At 40.2% G+C, this 16,399-nt stretch overlaps 1 protein-coding gene across 4 annotated transcripts in view; it reads right to left on the bottom strand.

Annotated features, from left to right (window-relative positions):
- The window catches only part of NMD3 (NMD3 ribosome export adaptor), a 95,711-nt gene that overhangs the window by 27,144 nt on the left and 52,168 nt on the right, over window positions 1-16,399 (bottom strand). The window contains exon 1 of one of the 4 annotated variants that reach the window (XM_019731931.3): window positions 416-563. The exons of 2 other annotated variants lie outside the window; for them this stretch is intronic. The gene's annotated coding sequence lies outside the window, so the exon portion shown is untranslated. Of the gene's footprint in view, window positions 1-408; window positions 564-16,399 lie in introns of those variants that run through there. One more of the 4 variants, XM_019731932.3, reaches the window with a different exon arrangement.

Below are 16,399 nucleotides of genomic sequence, written 5' to 3'. Positions count from 1 at the left end.
TTGGTAACTTTGGAAGAAGTAATTTCTTTAACAATCAAAACCAAGCACATTCCGGAGTTTTCTGCAAGACCCTCCGGCCATTAAACTCAGCCGCCGAGGTCAGGCGTCCCCGGCGGTCCCAGGGCAGAGTCACGCGGGCCCGGGTCGCTCCGGACACCCCCCACCCTCACCCCAGCGGCGGCCATGCCTCGGAATGTCGCTGCAGGAGTCCCCGGACGGTATCACCGCGCCCGTGGGCCACCCACCGGGACCTCGCTTCCCGCGAATGAGTCCTCACACGGGTTTCGGGCCGGCGGCGGACACGGAGCGCGCACGCGGCCACAGGCCGGCCTAAGCCCGGGGAGCCCACCCCACTCTCTTCAGCTACCCCGCGCGACAGCAGCCCGGGTCTCGGTCCCCAGAACCTACTTCGTACCTCTGGGCAGAGCCCAGGTTTCCTGAAACACTGCAACAAAACCAACCGTTGCCGCCGTCTGAGCGGCCACCACAGCCGGCTCTAATACGATGAATATCTCGCGAGAGAAGAGCTCCAAATCTCGCGGGCCGAGAGACGAGAGTTAAAGGGGCGGGAGGGGCGGAGAAAGGGGCGGGCACAGGCGAGCAGTGCCGGCGCCAGTCGGGGTGGGGCGAGAGGATTGACAGCTGGGAAGGAGCGTGGACAAAAGACCTGGGGTGCCCTCATCCCCTGTTGCCAGAGACTTACACATACTTTACAGCACCTCTGTTGGGTTTTGTTCCTTGCCGATTTTCCCTGACCAGAGTTCACTCCAACCCATCCTCTGAGGTTGGTATTCCGTGAAACTGTTTTATGATTAACAGGAGAATAAGGCCAGCTTCTCTCTCTCTCTGTCTCTGTCTCTGTCTCTGTCTCTCTCTGTCTCTGTCTCTCTCTGTCTCTCTGTCTCTCTCTCTCTCTCCCTCCCTCCCTCCCTCCCTCCCTCCCTCCCTCCCTCTCTCTCAAAATACACTTCTTCAATACCCTACTTGACTTGGCACCAAGTGCCATAATGCCAGGTTGACGCACTGAATATACAACAGTGAACAACACTGACATGGTCCCTGCCCTAATGGAGCTTAAACGATTTCACATGAGGCCGATATACCAAGTGATGAAGTTATTTGCTAAGAGCTCTGTAGCAAGAAAGTGGAAGAACTGGGACCTGAACTAAGTTTATCTAACTCTGTACCCATGACCTCACCACCATACCAGGCTGCCTGCCTTTCTGAGGCTCGGGCTGTCTGAAAGAATGTGTGTTTTTTTAAGAAACTTTATTTTCCAGCAACCTTATTTCCATTTTCTGTTTAAGAGTCTGTGGAAGAACTGCTTAAAATCACTCAGCGGTTGTTTCTATCCATTCAGTGACCTGAGCAGTGGGAGCTGCAGACCAGTTTTCAGTGGCAGCTAAGCATTCCAGTCTTTAGTAGACAGCTGCTGGATGGGCACAGAGGGCCCCTGCATGCATTGAGACGGCTCTGTCACCTCAGGTTGAGTAGCAGTCAATTCAGGACCTGGAGCCGTCCATTCACCCTGAAAATCCTCCTTAGTTATTGCCTTTTTTCACAGCGGCCCACTCTTTCCTTTTCAGTCTCCAGAATCTCTGTAGAAGTAAGAGATCAGGCCTGGCCTCCTACGGGTATTCATGGGAGATGGTGCCGCCCATGTTCAGCACTTCCCAGGCCAGCATCCGCCACGTCAGACCTACTGAGTGAGCCCCCTTCTGGTTGCATGGGATGGCAATGTCCACATAGTGCAGAGGAGAGTCTGTGTTACAGCGCAGTGGTCAGCAAGTTAACGTAAGTCGCCACTGTGAGATGCTAATGGTCAGCCCTGGGATCAGTAACCACCAGAAGACACTGCTCCATGAGGGCTGCTTGGATCTAGTTAGCAGCCAGCAACAGAAGTAGCCCTGGTGACAGCAGCAAACTACACAACTCTCTGGCCAGCATTCCTGGAGGATATGACACTGACATCAGCTGAGTTTTCAATGGCAAAAAGTGGGACGAGCTGCCAGCAGAAGCTTCTCCCAGGTTCTTTTCAGATTTACGAGATAATGTCATTACTTTGCCCTTTATAGATGTACTGTTCCATTTGGCAGTCAAGGTTGGTGCCACGTAACTGGGTGCTGGTGCAAGGAATTTGAGGACATCCTCCTCTTTCATTTGCAAGACATGAAGAACTCCAAACATCGTGAAAGTTTCCCTTTAAATTATAATGGGGAACCCAAACAACAAGGCCATATGGACCCCTCTGGTTAGCATGGAAAGGCCACAGGCTTTTGATAAAAGAAATACCTATGTGGCATACAGTACCTATATTTCTCCTCCTACCTCCCTCCTGTCAATACTAAGATCTCCATATGTCAGAGTTAAGCTTGGTGTCAAATATCTCTGCCACAAACCTAGGATGAGCTTGCTAGGATTGTTATCAGAGTGGGATAATTTTGGCAAATTACACCAGAGAGAAACTCATTTTGCACTTTTTATTTAATCCTCAAATCTCACCTTGGAAAAATGGGTTCGCTTGTCTCATAAGTCCTCACATTCAGGATATCTGTCTTTATTGAAATCTTAACTTTAGTGTGTTTTTACAAATTTAAATTCTGTGTGTGTTTTTTTGTTTTTTTTTTAAAGGATTTTTTTTTTTTTTTTTTTTTGAACAGGACTTTATTGGGGAACAATGGTCAAATTGTTGTCCTTTCAATCTTAGTTGTGCGGGGTTCTGTTCAGCTTCAAGTTGTTGTTCTTTCAGTCTTAGTTGTGGAGGGCGCAGCTCAGCTCCAGGTCCAGTTGCTGTTGCTAGTTGCAGGGGGCACAGCCCACCATCCCTTGTGGGAGTCGAACCGGCAACCATGTGGTTGAGAGGACACGCTCCAACCAACTGAGCCATCCAGGAGCTCAGCGGCAGCTCAGCTCAAGGTGCCGTGTTCAATTTTAGTTGCAGGGGGCGCTGCCCACCATCCCTTGCGGGACTCGAGGAATTGAACTGGCAACCTTGTGGTTGAGAGCCTGCGCTCCGACCAACTGAGCCATCCGGGATGGCAGCTCAGCTCAAGGTGCCGTGCTCAATCTTAGTTGCAGGGGGCAGAGCCCACCATCCCTTGAGGGACTCGAGGAATTGAACTGGCAACCTTGTGGTTGAGAGCCCACTGGCCCATGTGGGAATCGAACCGGCAGCCTTCGGAGTTAGGAGCACGGAGCTCTAACCGCCAGAGCCACCGGGCCGGCCCTAAATTCTGTGTGTTTAACTTCAGTATTAAAATGGAATTCCTAAAGGGACTAGATGACTATGAACTCCTCGCAAGTTATAGGTTCATTTTTCCAGATTCATTATCCACAAACTCATCAAAAAAACATTTTTTAAATCAGAATCCATAAAATCTCTTTAAACCAATTAAGATAAACATAAATATTGATTTTTATCTCTTGTTTTAGATTACAGTATAACTTCTTGGAGATCGATTGAATGAGTGTTTTAAAAGAAGTACAGTTTTATTAATTTTAAGTATCTTCAATCAATGAAATTCTACATAAAACTTTCAAATGTGTAGTATGATTTTTTCACACTATCAAATGTGATGGCACACTTGGAATATCAAGATATCATTAATTGGAGATTAGTACAGGAGAGGCTTATTAGGGAGTACACTTAGAATCAACACCTGTGGAAAGGATGGAAAGGAATCACAACTGGGTAGAATGAGAGAAGTCATGCTGCTATGCAGTCTGATGGACCTCACATCTGTCAGAATGGCCATCATTAATAAATCAAAAACCAAGTGTTGGCAAGGATGTGGAGAAAAGGGAACCCTCGTGCACTGTTGGTGGGATTGCAAATTGGTGGAGCCACAATGGACAACAGTTTGGAGAGTCCTCAAAAAATTTTCAAAAAGAACTACCTTATGACCCAGCTATTCCACTCCTGGGTTTTTATCCAAAGAAATCCAAAACGCTAATTCGAAAAGATATATGCACCCCTATGTTCACTACAGTGCTATTTACAATCACCAAGATATGGAAACAACCGAAATGCCCATTAATAGATGACTGGATAAAGAAGAAGTGGTACATATACGTATATACAATGAAATATTACTCTGCCATAGAAAAGAATGAAATCTTCCCATTTGCAACAACATGGATGGACCTTAGAGGGTATTATGCTATGTGAAATAAGTCAGACTGAGAAAGACAAATGCCAGATGATCTCACTTATAGGTGGAATCTAAAAAACGAAATAAACAAACAAACAAAACGAAAACGGACTTATAGATACAGAAAACAAACTGATAGTTTCTAGATGGGAAGGGAGTTTAGAGGCTGGGTGAGAAAAGTGAAGAGATTAAGAAGTACTAATTGGTAGTTACAAAATAGTCATGGGGATGTAAAGTACAGTATGGGGAATATAATCAATAACATTGTAAAAACTATGAATAGTGTCAGATGGGTACTAGATTTATTGGGGGGATCACCTCATAAATTACATAAATGTGTAACCAATACACTGTATACCTGAAAGTAATATAAAATAATATTGAATGCCAACTATAAAAATAATAGTAATGGGATATAAAGTACAGCACAGGGAATACAGTCAATAATATTGTAATAACTATGTACAGTGTCAGGTGGGTAGTAGACTTATTGGGGTTGCCACTTTGCGAAGTATATAAATGTCTAATCACTATGCTGTTTTAGTACATCTGAAACTAATAAAAAAATCAATTGTATTTACAAACACTACCAATAAACATGAGACACTGAAATTAAAAATACAATACCATTTACAGTTGCTCAAAAAATGAAAAATTTAGGTAAGTCTAACAAAACATGTACAAAACTTATATGCTGAAAACTACAAAATGCTGATGAAAGAAATCAAAGATCTAAATACTCATAGGTGGAGAGACATGCCCTATTCACGGACTAAAAGACCAAACTAGTAAAGATGTCAATTCTCCTCAAATTAACATATACATTTAATTCAATTCCTGTCAAAATTCCAGTAAGATTTTTTTGTAGACATACACAATATTATCATCAAATTTATATAGAAAAGCAAAGAAAATGGAATAGCTAAAACAATTTGGAAATAAAAGTGAAGTGGGAGGAATCCTTCCACCTAATTTCAAGATTTATTATAGAGCTACAATATTCAAGATCATACGATACTGGTGGTGGAATAAACACATAGATCACTGGAACAGAATAAAAAAAAAAAAAAAAAAAAAAAAACAGAAATAGACCTCCCACAAATATACCCAATTGATTTTTGAAAAAAAGTGCAAGAGAAATTCAAAGGAGGAAAGATGGCCTTTTCAACACATGGTGCTGGAGCAAGTGGATATCCATCCATATGCAAATAAATAAATAAATAAACCTTGACATAGGTCTCACACCTCCTATAAAAATTAACTCAAAATGGGTCACTGATGTAGAATGAAATGTAAAACAATAAAATTTTTACAAAAAAACTCAGAAGAAAATCTCTGGGATGGAGGACTAGTCAAATACATGGCTCCAAAAGCATGATTCATAAAAGGAAAAATTAGTAAGTTGAACATCATCAAAATTAAAAACTTGCCTTGTTGAAAGACCTTGTTAAGAGGATAAAAAAACAAGCCACAGAGAGGGAAAAAATATGTGTAAACTGTATCCAAGTAAGGACTAGTACCTTAAATATATAAATATATAAGAACTCTCAAAATTTAAACATGAAAAAAATCTAATTAGAAAATGGGCAAAAGACGTCAAGAGACATTTCACCGAAGAGGATATCCAGTAGTCAAATAAGCACATAAGAAGATGTTTAACGTCATTAGCCATTAGGGGTATGCAAATAAAAAGTACAATGAAATATCACTACCCATCTGTCAGAATGTGAGAATAGCTGAAATAAAAAGTAGTGATAACACCATGTGCTGGCAAGGATGTCAAGAAACTGGATCGCTCATACACTGTTGCTGGGAATGCAAAATAGTGTAGCCACTCTAGCAACAACTTGGAAGTTAAAAACAAAAACAAAAAAATATTAATACAACTACCATACTCCTAGGCATTTATCCTGATGAAATAATAACTTATGTTGATATGAAAACCTGTACATGAATGTTTATAGCAGCTTTATTTATAATAGCCCCAACAACCCAGATATCTTTCAAAGGGTGAATGATTAAACCAACTGTGTTACATCCACACCATGAAATACCATTCAGCAAAAGAGGAAATGAACTACAGTATTGTACAAACAACAACCTGGTGAATCTCCAGGGAATTCTGCTGAGTGAATAAAAGCCAATTCAAAAAGGTTAAATACCGTATGATTCCATCTATATAACATTCTTCAATTGACAAAAGTAAAGAGCTGGAGAACAGATTAGTGGTTGCCAGAAATTAAGAATGAGACAAAGGGCAGGAAGGAAATAGGTGTAGCTATAAAAGGACAACATGAAGGATCCTGTGGTGATGGAACTGTTCCGTATTTTGTCTGTATCCGTGTCACTATGCCAGTTGTGATCCTGTAGTCGAGTTTTGCAAGATGCTACCATTGCGGGGAACAGGTTAAAGGGTTCAGGGAATCCCAGTTTTTCTTACAAGCGCATGTAAATCTACAATTATCACAAAGTTTTTAAAAGTTTGATTTTTTAAAAATATAAGGTACATTTTTTTTGCTTAAGGAAAACAACTCCCTGGTGTTATCTCTTTTAATAATTTTTTTCACAAGGCTTCCACAGCTTTGTCTTCATTGTTGGATGGCTGACTAACCCCATACACATGCCCCTTCTCCCCAGTCTCCTTACCACTAGGAGCAACCATGAGATACAATTTTGGCCAGCAGGTTACAAGGGGGAATCTATTGGGCATCTTCCAGGACTGCAAAATTTGAGCTTTCTTAATAAAAGGCACAGACTCAGTGGGTAGGCCATTTTGCCCTCACTCTTTGTTCCTTTGTCCTTGTCTGCTTCCTGTCTGGAATGCAAATGTGATGCCTGGTGGTACAGCAGCCCTGTCCTGACCATAAGGCAACAAGCAATAGGGCAAATGCCATCATGCTAAGGATGGTGAGGCAGAGAGCTTTTCTAGCTCTGTGACTTGGCTGCCTCATTATGTGCTGGCACCAACCCTGGGCTGTCCACTTTAGAGTTCTTACTATTTAAGGGGGGTTGGGGAGAAGGCCACCATATTTGTTTAAGCCACTCTTGGCCAGATTTCTCACTCACAGGAGATTCTCAGCAGGGCTGATATACTTTGCCTATCTTATAAAGACTGTTATAAGGGTGAAAAGCATGGTAGCTACTTAATAATTCTCTATGTGTTCCAGAAACCAAATTGCTGATACAGTATTTTATGTTTCTTATTCTCCTGAGCTTGGCCTGAATTTGTATTATAATCAGACTCTTGCCAATTGTTCTTCTAATTGAATTGGGCTTTTCTTGTAACTCAGACAGCTCAGAGTTTTTAATGGTCTTCCTCAGCCATTCTAGCCCTGGGCAGTCTCCCTTCTTTGACCTCACAGTACTTAACTGTCTGCCCCTCCCATTTGCAAATTCATCATGCACTGCCCCAAGAGACTTCTCATACAGCTGTCACAGAAGAATCAATGTTTAGAGTTGGAATTGACATTAAAGGTCATATTCCCCAGCCACCTCAGCGCATGTGAATTGTGGCTTAACTCTTGGATTTTTCTTTACCTCTTCTTCAGTTTACAGCTTATCGTCCCAACTAAATCTCAAGCTCCTAGAGGAAAGATACAGAATAAATATTTCTTGTTAGCTGCTACAAACCAGACACCCGACACTCACTGTTTAATGTTCACAACAGTCCTGTGAAGTACGCACTAATCCCCACTTGACAGATTAAAAAAAAAAAAAAAAAGATGAAGCTCAGAGAGATTATTACTTAGCAAAGGTATGGTACCTAGAAAGAGGAGAAGCTCGGATTCTGACTCAGGTCTTAAGATATTAAGCATCTTTAACCTCCTTCTAGGCAGCTAAACCACTTGATTGGATTTTGCCTTTTGGAGTTCAGCCTTTAAACTTCAAGAAATTCTGCATTCTGTTCACAGGCTTTCCCTCTTTCAAGAGATTGACAATGTATCTGCGATACTGTAATTTATGATAAAATTGTATATTTGGTCTTGATCCCCTGACACATGGCTCCTAAAACCCTTGTATACTCCTAAGTGATAAGCGCACGAGGAGCAACTTCATTCTATTATGGTGACTCTGGCTGGGCTCCTGGATGACTCCTAGATGGGGGGGGGGGGGGCTGGTCACCACAAAGACCAAGCCATGATCAGAAGCTTGGAATTTTCAGCCCCACCCCCTCATCTTCCAGGGAGCAGAGAGGGGCTGAAAACTGAGTTAATAATTGGTCAGGCCTACATGAGAAGCCTCTCATGTAAGTGAGGGGTTCAGAGAGCTTCCAGGTGGTGAACACGTCCATATACCAGGAGGAAGACACACCCCCGCTTCCTGGAGACAAGCTCCCAGATCTCACCTTATGTATTTCTTCATCTGGCTCCTTTACATCCTTTCATAAACTGGTAAATGTGTTTCCCTGAGTTTTGTGAGCCACTCTAGCAAATTAACATAACCTGAGGAGGGGCTTGTGGGAACCTCCGATGTGTAGCCAAGTCCAACAGGAATTGTGGGTAACCTGGGGACCTACTATGTGCAACTGTCTTCTGAAGGGGGAGGGGAGCAGTCTTGTAGAACTGAGTCCCTAACCTGTGAGATCTGACAGTTAAATTGTAGGACACCCAGCTGGTGTCCTGGAGAACTGCTTGGTGTGGGGAGAGATACACCCACACATTTGGTGACCAGAAGTGTTATGAGTATGGCAGGAGTGTGACACAGGAGAATGTAGGTTTTTCCAACTCAATACCTACCACCCAAATGAGATAATGGTTCTTTGTGTTTAGTGCTGATGTTTTTTAAATGCAGCGCTGATAGAAGAAAAATATTATACTGTTTTTTTGTTTTAGTGGGAAAATTGTTAAATATCTCTTGTGGTAATATTTTGGAGCAAAAATACGTATATTGGTAAGTTAATGAAGAACAGTTTTTGTTCTGTCTGAATAGCAGCAAACAGCAGGGATTTGTAGAGAACAACTTTAAGCTATTTGAGATCACTCATGCCACTAAGAAAAAATAATAGAAATATTTAGAGACATGAAATTTAGTACTTCCAAGATTCAGAGAAATGTTGACAACTTTTGATTCCATTCAACAAACCAATTGTATCTTTATTTTTCATCTGCAACAGTCCCTAATTTAATCTGGGCCTCGCCGATTGTTTATTTGGACTTTGAAGCCTTTCAGCTGCATTACCTTTTTGCAGAACTTCTCTAATGCTAGATTTGTGATTACAATGCAGGTATAAGTTTCTTTTAATACCATTGCTATTGTTTAGGTAACAATATCAGGTAATTGGCTTTGAAGAGTACAGTCCTGTAGCTGTCATCCATCTCTGATGTAAAAGACATTTGATTTTCAAGGTGTACAGCTAGTCTCCTTACTTCTTTAAAAAAGTATATTTTTCCATTTCTGCATCTTAAAAAGAGCCTGGTCATAATTTTAGATGCATGCTTTTAATTAATCTACTTGTACATGACACCTTTGGAAACATACCTTTGCCTGTATAATCTGAGTTTATTTATAACACTCTAAACAAATAATGCTTAAATCTATGAACTTAAGATACTGCACTGGATATCAATTTTTAAAATAACACCATAAGCTATGGTAATTGGTTTTACATGCTTGAATGTTAACCAAAAATAAATAACCTAGTAAATAAATAAATGTATCTAATAGGCTCCTGTGTATCATGAGGTCGCATAGGCCTCTAGTCATGCAAATGATCTTACCTATTAACCATAAGCCTCTGAGGACAAGAGCTATTCCTTGTATACCTTTGTATCCATTGGATCTAACACAGTAGAGTCTAATAAACATTTGAAAGATGAATGAATGAATGAATGAGTTTCCTTTAAGTGTAGTCAGGTGACTCATACCTCTTTGAATTTTTCCAGATTTCCAGCACAATGTTTTGCCCAGAGTAGACACATTTACTGATTGCACGAGTGTTGAAAGAAAGAAAGGGAAAAGTCTCCTTATCTTTCTCACCAGGCTACACTATTGTTCTAGGTATTAGGAAATACGCATTCTCCAGCCAGCTTGTCACAGGCACCACAGCTTGTCACAGGCACCACAGCGTGTCAGGGCTTAGGCAAGCTAGGTGTGCCCTGTGCACCCCTGACCCTTGTCTTTTCTTTGAACCTGTAACAACTTGCTAAAGAGTTACTTTACAATTATTCCTCTGTTTAAAATACAGTTTTAAAAAGATAGGATGATGTGTTCCTTTGATAATAAGGAGAAAAAAATGAAGAAACCTAACTTGTATGGATTCTGTTCATATTTTCTCTTCTCCCACTTCATTTATAAAGGAGCTTATAATTTATCAGGGAGGTGTCGATCTGGTGTGCCACATACCAAATTCAATTTATGGAAATTTTTGACAGCCTAACATTGGCTTTTTAAAAATGGAATTAATTTCTCTAGCACTTAGTATTCTTAGTGACGAGCAAGAGAAACTAAGCAGAAAGGAATTTGTGAACAGATGCTCCTGGTTGGCCCCAGAATCCAGAGGAGGGTGGAGGACCAGACTCAGGGCGGTACAGCCAGGAACAGCACCCAAATCACACAGCAGAGCCGACTCATCCAGTCAAGGCCATTCTGGCAGGACACACGCTGTAGCCTGCACCTCAGACTCAGCTACTGCTGCTGGCACCGAAGTCCCTGTTCCCCTGAGAACGCGATGATTCGGCCACCAAGGGCTTCCCACAGTCCCTGCTTCTTTGGCATCATTGACTCCGAAGTTCAGGGGAGGCAGCTATAATCAGCAGAGCCTAGATTCGTGCGCGGATAGAGGAGACTGGACAGCCGCTAGAGACCAGAGAGAGGTGGGCCACACAGCCTGCTACCGTCCTATTCCTTTCGTGCTAATTTTCAAAAAACTCCCTCCTACTGCCCCACCTTTGCCCCTTCCATGTACAGAACCCCTAAACAAGCTTAGTAATTTGCACATTCATTGACAAAATTAACACAGTTGGAAGCACTAAATTAAGAAGTCTGACGATAGCTGGCTGTTCCTGGTAAATATTTATTAGACCATTTTTAGACAGTGGTAATGCATTCAATTAATATTTATGAATGTAAAATAGAAAGCTCTAAATGGTCTAATGTAGCCCTAAATGGTCTATTGGTTGTGACTGTACTCTTCCAGTAGTCCTTTAAAATTCAGAATTAGCTCCTAAATAGAGACCGTGAGTGCCTTCAGAAACCGATTAAAATCTTACTCCCTACATGGAGTGATTTTCCTTGTCTGCATTGTTGTCCAGGCTTACTGCTTCCCGGTCCATCAGCTGCACTGTCAACTATGGCCCTTCTCCAATAAATGCTAATCCATCTCACAGAGTGAGCAATCAAACAGATCACTGAAAATTTACTTGAGTTCAACAAATTCTTGGATACACTCGTTAATTTTCTCAAAAAGCTTCCAAGAGGGTAAGTGGAGGGCCAGAATGTGATATTTATTCATGAGTTGCTTGGCATGTAGTCATAGCTTTAGTTTCACATACAAGGAAATGCTTTTAGCTGCAAGCATTTTATCTTCTATTCAAAACACAGCAAAGTCATCCTCTAAAATCCGAGCAATTAATTTATTGCTGAGCTTTAGAGGGTTTTCAATAAAACCCATCCATGTCACTAAAAATTATAAACAATTTTATGAACAATTATAAACAATTGCACATGCTACATTCCACATGACAAAACTGCCAAATTTCAACTTAATTTATACTTATTAAGCATAGATCTCAGTGTTAAACTATTCTAGGCAAGGTTATAAACATTGTCTTAACTGTCACTGCAAACACACGAGGTAGATTTAATCCTACTTAACTGATGAGGAAAGCAAAGCTCAAGGTCTATGGGAGTTAACAGAGACCACAAAGTTAGAAGGTGGTAAAGCCAGGGTTTGAGCCTGGCTCCTGATCCAAACCAGCTCTCTGCCTCTGCAGAATGATCCAGGATGACTAAGCATTTCGACAGGAAAGAGCAGTCAAGGTAGACCAAGCTTTGGAGAGAGATGTATAACATTGAGCCATTCTTCTCTGATTAAAATATAAATTAAGCCAATGATGAACCCAAATTGCTGGGATTTCATTGAGACACTGCATCTTGGCATCCCATCATTTAAAATGGGGTTGGAAGGAAGGACGTGTCCAAAGCCAATGGATGTTTCACCCGATGAAAGGCTGCCCCAAAATGAGGAAGGATGGCTAGCTAGATACAAATCTCATTATCTCAGTGCATAGGCTTAGAAGGCAAAAACGAATAAACAAAATAAAACAAAACCACATATAAAATAATGATGTTGAAAAGTTGTCTTGCAATGTCTAGTGACGACGTATATAATTGGACAGTCTAGCTGGGGCAGATATTTTGCAGTCATTTTCTCCTTCTTTACTCTCAAGATTACTTGTCAACATACATAAGCCTGACATTGTAGATTAGGCCCAAGAACTGGTGCAAGGGCACCTTAGCATGACTCCCAGAGTCATCTGGGTACCACATCCTTGCTCTAGCACCACAGCACGGAATTCAGGATCATATCTGGCCCAAGCTGTTCTAGCTCAGAGAGGTTAAGTAATGAATGAGGAGTTTATTTAGGAGTATGGGTAATATGCCCTTTACTCCTGCAAACCTAATGTGTGTCATACGACTCTGAGACAGGTAAGGTACACCTGGCCAGGATGCAGGTGTCTCCAGCACGTCCTCGAGCACTTTAGCTCCCTGTAGGTAAGACTCGGTCTGAAGGGAACTTTGAAAGGTCTGACGTGAGCCTCACTCGCTCAGACCTACCATCCCCAACTGTATGTCTGTTGGTATGGCCCTTTTGAGGGATCCTCCGGTGGAAGCACTTCTCTGTTACTACGAAATGAGAGCGGATCTCTCGCCTGCATACTCCCCCAGCTCTGACTTCGTGCTGCACCTTCAAATATGTAAACGTTCTTTGATTTGCCCAAGTGGTATCTTCGTGTGGTTGTTTAGTCGATCTGAGCCCATTATTCACATTTATCAAGTTGGTGTGTGTGCAGAGCCAAATGTCTACAATAGCACCAAGATCTCCGACTGCTTTTCAAAGGAATTGGGTAGGTTTATTGCAAAGCTGATGCTCAGTGATGGTTCTCATCCTTGACCAAAGTATAAGGCTCACAGGGACCTTCCAGAACGGATCTCTTTCTATCACATCCATCTAACATGATTCTTCTTTTACATATATCACAGGTTCTTAAACTAAGTTCTGCTAAGTAACTCACATAGAAAGTAAAGTTTAGGGCAAAACAGGCATACAAATTTATGCAATGTGAAATGTGCAGTAGCAGTAAACCTTCTAAAAGCAGGGTCTTAGTGTAGCAAGAGTCTTTTTGTGTGTAATATTTTGATATGCTATATGGAAGAAGAAAACCTTCAAAAGTAATTTGATACTAACTTGAAGGTTTAGGTATATAATTCTATAGGCATTAATAATCTCTGGAAAATATTTTTATCTGCAACATATAGTGTAAAATTAGCTTCTACTCAGCAGAAAGCTGTTCCTTGCCTCCGACTGATCTTATGGCTGATGGAGCTCTCACTCCATTTCCAGCCTTCCTTTAACTATTTACTGTATCTTTTACCAAGAACCATCCTTTCCTTTTCATTTTTACTACCAGTAACTTGCAGCTGTTTTCCCTCTGTGGATCCAGGCCAAAGGGGAAAAAGTGAACAAGGTTATTATGCCCTTGAAAACTTTTTAAAAGGCTATTTCACTCATCGTTAAAGTCATATGTTTAAGAACCACGTAGAATTTTTTCAGATACATTACTCTGATATAATTTAGCTTCATAAAGGGTCAAGCATTTTCAAGGTTAATACAGACATTTGGTAAGCTTTTTCTTTCATTTTCTGCGTTGTGTAATACTGCTGTTCTGTAGTGGAAAGGATAGAGCCACAAGGGAATAACAGTCCTTTCACAGTGTCTCCTAGTGAGATAATGGGATTCCATTACTTAACCTTCTGGTTTCTACTCCCCTACTCCTTCAGATATAATTAAATTAGCCAATTTACTTTGACCTTGGAATTATCAGTTAGGTCAGTTTTAATTTTGTTTAATGTAGAGTGGGTTTTAAAAAAATGTTTTAAAGTAAACTCTTCATTGAAATGCAACATCTATGGAAAAGCACACAGATTTTAAGTTGTACAGTTTGATGAATTTTCACAAACTGAACACACCTGTGTAAACAGTGCCAGATCAGAAAAAGAACATAAAACCCCAGATGTGCCCTGACTCCAAGTGGTAGCCACTCTTCTGTAGATTACTTTTGCTTATTTTCGAACTTTGTATAAATGGAAACGTGCAGCATGTCTATCTGTGAGTCTGGCTTCTTTCACTCAACAGTACATTTATGAGATTCATCCATGTTAGTACATGTAATAATTTGTTTATTTTCATTAAATACACTGTAGTTTATCTACTCCATTACTGATGGATTTTGGGGTTGCTTTTAGTTCAAGGCTATTCTAGTGTTACTATAGTGACCATTCTTGCACATGTCTTTGCTGAATGTATGTGTGCATTTCTATCAGGGATATATCTAGGAATTGAGTTTCCAGGTCATAGAGCTTCACGTGGTATTGGCTCTTTTCATTATGGTAGGTTCAGTAGTGTGCCGCAGTTGACACAATTAAATATTCAGTAACTGAGAGCTGGTTGTTAAACACAACCATTATTAAAGATTAAATTTTATAAACTTACATAAATTATATTAAAACAATGGTAATAAGTTCAAATTCATCACCTCCTAGTTATTTTATTACACTTGACTATCACCTGTGCTATGAAGGACATTTACATCAATTGTATCTGTGTGGAGGAAATACTATATAATAAGCTGCTGTGCAAGCTTTTCAGCAATATCCTGTGGGTGGTTTGAAATTGACCACAATGGAGTATTTACACTGTGGAGACTGGAAAATGCTACTAATCAGGGCTTGATTGATTGTTGTGTTGATTTACATAGACTTAAGAAAGTGATGGGGAAAATGTTAACAATGCAGATTAAACTCAATGTCATGTTTGTAGGTAATATGTTGTGAAAAGCTAAAAATAATTATCAAAGCATGGGTGAATTACAACCTTAGATATGGATACAAGAGTTCAACAAAAATTAACAAAAGCCTTCTATAAGAATCAATTGGCTATAAAGAATTTATAACAAAAAGTATATATTATACTGTATATTTTATTATTATCTGTCAATTTGTGATGCATGAACATAACACCTTTATCCCCCTCCGGAAAGCCAGTTGTCAAACATTTACCAGCACACCTCTGGTTATAGTGCTGTCACATTGTGATTTGAGTTTACTTGCCCCAATGACTAGGGATGTTGAATGTACTTTCATAAGTTTATTGGTCAATAGAGTATCTTTTTTTTTTGTAAAGTCCCTATTAAGTCTTTAGTCCATTTTTCTCCTGTGTTCTTTTTCTTACTGATTTGTAGGACTTCTTTATATATTCTTGGTAAGTCCTTTATTGAATACATGTATTGCAAATGTCTTCTCCCAGTGAGTGATTTGTCTTTTCACTCTTGTAATGGTGCTTTTTATGTAGAGAAGTTCTTAATTTTCATTTAGTACAATTTATCAACCTTCTCCTTTGTGATTAATGTTGTGTGTGTACACTTTGAGAAACATTTGCTGTCTTTGAGGTGCCTAAGTTTTCTTCAAGAAGCTTTGCTGTTTTACCTGTCACACTTAGATCTGCAATCCACTTGGAATCGATTTTCCTTTATGCTGTGAGGTGGAAGCTAAGATTCATTTTTTTGTCCAGATGGATATCCAATTGGCCCAGTAATTTGTTAAAAGACTATCTATTCACCTTTGTACTTCAGTATTCTTTTTGTCATAACCAAAACTGTATGTGTGAGTCCTACAGGACAGTTTAAAATCAATGAAACAATGGACTTTTGCATTTTACAGATATTCCATCATTTCAATCATTTTAATAATTCATCCAAGAGAGAAGAGATTTTATTTCATATGGTTAGGGAATAACTTCTCTCACCTCAAATCAATAATGTTTATTGATTTCCGTTATGAGCAAGACTCTAGGCTAGCCTCTGAGAATATACGCCACACAGACACATTAAAAAAAAAATCTACACACTCAATCCCTTTATCCTTTTTTTTCTTTTCTAAGCACAATGACACTGAAAGTCATAAAGTAAGCATTTTTGTCAATGTCTTTCTTTTCTAGATATTTATCATTAAATCTTTTGATAATTTTCAAA

This window comes from Rhinolophus sinicus, chromosome 17 (genome assembly GCF_057876585.1).
Source record: "Rhinolophus sinicus isolate RSI-liver-muscle chromosome 17, RSI-T2T, whole genome shotgun sequence".
Lineage (NCBI taxonomy): Eukaryota > Metazoa > Chordata > Mammalia > Chiroptera > Rhinolophidae > Rhinolophus > Rhinolophus sinicus.
Note: the sequence above shows the minus strand (reverse complement) of the source record. Positions and strands in the feature narration are given on the sequence as shown.